Below are 7,276 nucleotides of genomic sequence, written 5' to 3' on the forward strand. Positions count from 1 at the left end.
GAGGTCTGACTATACAAGCGGACCTCAGCTGAGGGGGGGCGGGCCAGTGCTGCGGAGCGGCGGGCCGGCACGGAGGAGGGGAGGGAGGGATTTCTCTCCCTCTCTCCTCTGTAACCGGCTATTGCGATTCTCGCTCTGCACAAGCGGTACACCAGTGTACCGCGAGTGCAGTGCGATTTTTCTCTCACCCCATACACTTGAATGGATGTGAGAGAGAGAGTCTCGCCTTCCAGTCGCAGCATGCTGCGATTGTTTTCTCGGTCTGATTACAGCTGAGAAAATAATCGCTCATGTGCGCTAACACACAGGCTAGAATTGGTCCGAGTGGAATGCGATGTTTTATCGCACTCCACTCGCACCGTTTTTCTCGGCGTGTGGCCTAAGATAGAGAATCATTCATTGTTTGCCAACCATTCACATAATAGAAGGGCAAATATCAGCCCCAAGCCACCCAGAATTGTTCCATCTATTAGATATGTGCCGCCCCCGTGTCAGCAGCCAGGCTGCTTGGATCCAGATCCACGGTGGCTCGAGGGACGTCCAGACCCGGGGGTCGTGCGGTCACTCAAATAAAGGGGGTATTTACAGGGGATTGTATATTTAAAGTTCGTGACGCCACCCGTGGTGTGTGGTAAGGTGGAGTACCATCGCTGCAGCTGGGAGTACCCAGGGCGATGGAGTGGGCAGCTAGGTGTTTTAACCCCTCCACGGGTAGGGGGGATGCCCCGGGACTCGGTGATTGTGTTGGGGAGTGCCGTTTGGGGTGAAAGGGTCACTTGTGTACTCACTCAGTCAATAAAGCTGACACCGACAACTTGGCAAACCAAAGTTCTGGACACCGCTGCCGTTGAGGGGAGCATGTTTGGGTTCCGTCCCCACTGGTGATCCATGACCTTCCTCCTGGCACTAAGTTCACTTGTCAGTTGGCCCCGGTAGTGTAGAACTAGTCGGGTCCCGCTCCCCAGTGTGGCTCACTGAGGGAGCTAGCTCTCAGGATTCACGCTTGGGATTTCCTGGACCGTTTTAGTGGAAAGTCCTATCTCCCTCGTTGTGCTAGTACCCCGATTTTGGAGCGGGTGGAGAGCGGATCTTGAAGGCGCCGTTCTCATTGGGTAAATTGTCAGGTTGCCTGAAGTTACTCCCTCACCTAGGGTCCCTACCCCGTCGCGCCCTGGTCCCAACCCGGTGATGGTACAAGGCTGCCGGCTGTCCTCGACAGTTCTGTGCCCCTTGTCATGATCCACTGCGACCGGGGTTCCAGCTCCTACTAGGCCCAGATCACCATCTGCTACCTAGTGACTTCCAGGGAGCCCGGCTCCTGACTTCCTCTCTCCTTCACTCCCTATACTTCACTGACCTACTCCTGACCTCCCCTTAACCAACCCCCCAAGTGGGCGACCCTATTCCACTCTGGCCATCCACTGGTGGGTGTGGTGCAGAGTGTTCCTAGGATTTTGATTGGCTGATATTGGCAACACCATTAGTTTGGAACCCGTAACCAAGGAGGAGGTGGATATTGCACAGAAGGGCAGATTGCACAATACACTGTGAAGATCTGATAGGCCAGGGCGTCACAGATATAATCTACATGAGGTCCCGTAACGATCCCGGCTCTGCTACATCCAGAGTCTGCAGTGACTGATAACATGACCATTCACTGTAGACTCCAGGAAACACTGATGGCAGCAGGGGGACCCGTCAGTCAGGTCAGGGGAGGTCACGCTTGGGACTCCCAGCTGCTCTCCGTGTAAGTAGAATCCGCTGCCGGATTGCCGTGTGGCCATGGACCGCGATCTGGCGGGTTCCACATTCAATGAGAGCAACAGGGCGCCCCAGTGTGATTTTCACTGACCTTACTGCCAGATTGTCTGATTGATGTGGCGTTGTGTCTGGCAAACCGGCAGCTGTGAGGTGCGGAAACCTTAAAAAAGAGCCTTTAAGAGAGCTTTAGGTTTTTTGGAGTTCCTAGCTATTGGGACACCTGGAGGCTGTGAACTTTGGTAACAGACCACAGCCTTCAGATGTCCCAGCAGCTGGGAACTCAGGGAACATTAAAGGCACTCTTAAAGGCTCCTTTAAGGTTTCTAGGGTTTACAGGCACCGAGTCTCGTGGCAGCTGTCAACCCAGTAACTTTAAGGGAGCCTTTAACATTCCTTGAATTCTGAGCTGCTGGTACATCTGGAGGCTGTGAACTGTTACCAGAGTTCACAGCCTCCAGGTGTCTCAACACGTGGGAACTCCGAGAAACTTAAAGGCTCCTTTTAAGGTTTGCAGAGCTTACAGCTGCTGGGAGACCAGGTGGCTGTGAGCGCTGGTAACCGCACACTGGTTTTAAATTATTTATTTCAATAATTTTTTAAAAAAGCCACATGCAGTTCCTCGTATTTTGATGCACAGCCAAGGTAAGTGCACAGCTGGGGGCTGCAGCCTGTAGCCTTATACTTTATCTGTGTTAGATATCATAATATGGGAGGTCCTTATACCAATATTTATTTTTTTTACAGTATTTATTTTTACACCACGATACAGACCCGCAGGCAGGGTCTGTGATTGGTTGCAGTCAGATACACTGTCACACAGGCTGGCAATGTTGTTAGGACTGCCGGTGGGTGGGTGAAGCAGTCAATATGTATGAGGTTAATGAGCAGCCCCAGAAATAGAATGAGTGGCCCCGAAAGCAGTTACAGCCACGTCAGAGACTTAGAAAGTATCGCGTGCCTGCTTTTTTTTCTTATTTTCTTTATTTTTCAGTTTGTTTCTTTTTTGTTTTTTTTTATTACCCGAGTTGCCTGACCCGGATCATTACCCGGAGTTCCCTGAGAACTCTGGGCCCGGTGCTCGAGTAGTTTTGAACCCGCGCGGAACCAGACTTTCACAGTCTGGGTCCGCCCATTACTAAAAGTTAAGAGAATATAAGGACACGGCACTTCTGTGGGAATGGGTGCACTAGTAGGATCCACCTCCGTAACAAGATAATAAGACTACTCTCATTAAAATTTAAGAGAGGCCTGGATACTTTTATTGATAAATATAATATTATTGATTATGTGCACTAGATTCTGTGATGGATGTTGATCCAGAGAACTAGTCTAACTGCCATACGTGGAGTTGGGAAGGAATTTTTCCCCTAATCTGGAGTTTACTGTCTGCCCCATGGGGTTGTTGAACTAGATGGACTTAAATCTAACTTCAACCTTAAAAACCATGAAATTATGAAACCCTTTCTTCCCCAAGTACCATTATTTTTACTGAATTGGTCCAAAGTTCTAGATGAGTTAAGTCAAATATCTGTACCATCTTACTATATCTTTTTACATTAGATGTAAATTCTTTATACTCTAATATTGAGCAGCATTTGGGTATAGAAACCAAAGAATTCTATTTGAATAATACATAAGTTCCCAGGGATTAGATTGTAATTAAAGAAAATAAATCTAATACAATGGGTTTTTTTTCTTTTGGGGATGTGACGTATTGGCAGACGACGGGTTGTGCTATTAAGTCTCGTTTAGTGCTCATTTATGCAATATTGTTCATGGGGCATTTTGAGTCCCTGTTTACCGCCTCTTTCATTCTGCCACTGAGTCAGTCTTTATAAAATATTTATTGATGATTTATTTTTCATCTAGTTAGGTACTATTCACGAAGCTGAATGTTTTGTTCAGCAATTAAATTTGAACCCTTGAATTCTGTTTTTTATTCTGTCCTTGTCAAGCTACATACGGGGAAGTACCAAGCGAATGGCGAAAGGGAAGGGAAACCATGTGTCTAGGGAAGAGGAAGATGGTGACACTGACCAAGCCTACCGCAGGGTCCTGGCTTCCCTCACCACACTAGATAGGTTGCTGACCCTGATCTGGGCCCTAGGTAGGGAGCGGATGGGATGAGCACTTTGTTAACCTCACTAGACGCTAAAGGACACGCAGGGATAAAAAAAAAAAAAAGGGAAAACAACAAACAACTTATCTCTAGACAATGCAGTAAGAAGTTGTAATGCCTGCCTAAAACCACAAACTCAGACTGGCTGTAATTGCCAGGCTAGAGGAAAGCTGCTCACAAAGCAGGACCCTGAGAACCCTGAAACCCCTATACAGGGATTTGGAATTACACAGGGCCCTGGAGATCAGTACTTGTGGTAAGCTGCAGTCCAATAAGAGTAGTAGTCAGGCAGGGTCGAACCAGGAAATGCAAAACGGACAGAATCAGCCAGGCAAGGACATAATCAGAAAATGAAGGAGAGGTGAAATCCGGATCAGGCAGCAAGGTACAAATATGGTAGGCAGGAGTGTAGGCAGAGAACAAGTAGAAGTCAAAATACTGGAATCACAAAACAGCACGGGAACCAGGAATACAGAACCATCTCAGGCAGAGACTAGCAGACAAGAGGGGGAATTAAAAGGATGTGGTGTCTTTCCATTGGCTGCAGCTGAATGGTGGTAACTTCAGCTGGACGACACACGCCACCTACAGTCAGCCAGTAGTACTGCAGGTCCAGGGAAACTCAGCTTAGTGGATGAGGAGAACCTGAGCCCACCAGAGCCACTGGCACCAACTGCTTTCCTGTCACCAGCACTATCCACAGTGGGAACACGGCACCGCCTGGTGATCGAAGCAGAAGTTGCAGGTGGGGACGTGACAGAAGTTTAGTAAAGAACAGCAACGATCCTACTGATGATTGCAAGCTGACTGCTTGCATGCAGACCTTGTGAAGGAACTGAATAAAATCATCAGCACAAGTCCAGGGAAGATAGGAGTATTTAATCACAAGGGTAATACTGATAATTAGCAGCTGGACGGAAGGAGCACTCTGCTGGGTCTTAAAGGGGAAGAGATGAAAACCCAGCAGGAAAGCTACCTAGTACAATGAATACTAACAGCAGGAATAATAGAAAGTCAGGGAGCATTTTGAGCAATCAAAAGCTGTGATCTTCTATTGCCAGAAACCACATGACTGTGTCACCCATGACAGTTCTACTGTTCTGCAGTTGTCCAAATTTCTAATTCTCACAATCATATGAGATTATGCAACATTGTTATAGCGACATACATTCAGCCAAAACAGCAGACGGTGGTGTTAGATACCGCTGCGCCATTGAGACACATATACATATCCAGCATTAACAATGGCAGAGTCCCCTGTTCTGAACACACTTGGACTGCGTTCTGGTTTGGGACTCCCTCTTGGGGCCAGTGCTGGTAGTGGAGTTGGTCTGCTTAACAGAAGCCAGACAGCTGATGATGATTGGAAATCAGGGTCTTCAGACTGGGCCTATATAACTGAGTAGTTTTCTCTTGGTCTGGGCCGGTGATCAGTGTTGCTTCCTGTGGTGCTGTGGACATTCTGAAGCCTGCCCTATCTTCTGTTTCTACTTGAACGCCTAACAGATAAGTTTGGTCTTGTACCTCTGCTGGTTTTGTTTCCATTTTTCTGTTGTTTAATTTGGAGGTACTAAAGCTTGTTCCCTGATTTTGCTTGTGGAGTACTGAGTGGAGTTGGATCATTCCCTGCTAGGAATGTCTGTGTACCTTGCTCCATATTCTGCAATGTATTTGTGTTTTGTCATGCTTTGTATTAATGTTAGTCCTCCCTCTATATTAGTGTTTTGCTTGAATCCCAGTAACATCAGAGTACTGATATAGTGGGGGAGAGGCCGTGTGGTCTCAGCTTTTTTCCTATCAGGTGTGTTGGTTTTTTCTAGGGTATTGTACGGATGCAGACAGTGCTCTTTTCTGTCCTTTCCTATATAGATAGTTTGGGCCTCATCTTTGCTGAATCTGTTTTCTACCTGTGTTCTGTGTTTCATCTTGTCTCCTCAGTTTTATATGTTTAGGGGCTATCTATATCTTTGGGGAACTGCTCCAAGGCAGATTAGATTTTCGTGTTTTTCTCCTTTTAGGAAGAATTAGTTTTCCGGCTGTGTCGAGGCGACTAGGTCATCGTAGGCTCGTCCCAGGCTACTTCTAGTAGTGTTGTCAGTGTGAGGTCTGCAGTCAACTGAGTTTCCAACCACTCTGGTGTCTCACTGGATTTCTTAGTTTTTGCTTTTTTTTTTTAATCCTCCTCGGTCACTGAATCATAACAGTCCCCATTGGTCGTTATAGAAGATATTTTATAATAAAAGTGTCAAAAAGGTGCTCCTTTAACCAGTGTAGCAACAGACTGCAAAAGGTTTGTTTCAGACAAACCCTGTACTCATATTATATTCCCATTCCTCAGTTGAGGGCAACTACACATTATGTGTAGCTTTACCTTATCTCTTTTCCTCTTTGAACAGAAGGCCTGGCCATCTACAAGAGACAGAAGAGGCTGGCCGCTTACTTCCTGTTATTTAATTATATGTCGAGCGGGGAAAGAATGCCAGCAGTGATTGGGCTCGAGGTTTGTGTGATGCCACTGTCAGTGGGAGAGCCACTCGGATCCGGAACCGCAGTGGCTCGAGGGGTCGCCGGACCCGGGGGGTCGTGTGGACACTCGAATTTAAAAAGGGAGATATGTACAGGGGAGTTAGAAGTTCGTGACGCCACCCCCGGTGCGTGGTAAGATGGAGTACCACCGCTGCTGTTGGGAGCGCCCGGTGGCGGTGGTATGTCAGCAAGGTGTTTAACCCCTCCGTGGGTAGGGGATTTTGCCCCGGGGCCCGGTGATGGTAGTGAAGGGGTGCCGTTGGTGAGGAAAGGGTTTCTGCGTACTCACTCAGTCCAAGAATACTGACACCAACAACTTGTAAACCAGAATTCTGAGCACCGCTGCAGTAGGGAGGGAGCACGCGTGGATCCGTGCCTATTGGTGTTGCTTGTTAGCCTGTGATCTTTTCCGTGGCACTTTCTTCACTTTTTGGACCCTGTAGTGTAGAACTAGTCGGGTCCCGCTCACCCGTATGGCTAATGGAGTGAGCTTGCTCTCAGGGTTCACACTTGGGATTTTCTGGACTATGTATTGGGAAAGTCCTATCCCCCTCATTGCGCTAGTATCCCGATTTTGGAGTGGGTGGAGGATGAATCTTGAAGACTTCACCCTCGTCAGATAAATTACCAGGATGTGTGAAACTACTTCCCGGCCTAGGGTCCACGTACCCCATCGTGCCCTAGCCCCTGCCCGGAGATGGCTCAAGGCCGCCGGCTGCCATCCTCGGCAGATCTGTGCCCCTTCACACGATCCCCTGCGACTGTCAGAGTTCCAGGATTTCCAATTTTCTTTTGAAGGATCTTGCCCTTTGTTAACATGGAGTTTTCTGTTCTGTTGCCCTACTTCCTGTTCATCTGTTTAAATGCCCG

The sequence above is a fragment of the Anomaloglossus baeobatrachus genome, chromosome 5 (assembly GCF_048569485.1).
Source record: "Anomaloglossus baeobatrachus isolate aAnoBae1 chromosome 5, aAnoBae1.hap1, whole genome shotgun sequence".
NCBI classification, from domain to species: domain Eukaryota; kingdom Metazoa; phylum Chordata; class Amphibia; order Anura; family Aromobatidae; genus Anomaloglossus; species Anomaloglossus baeobatrachus.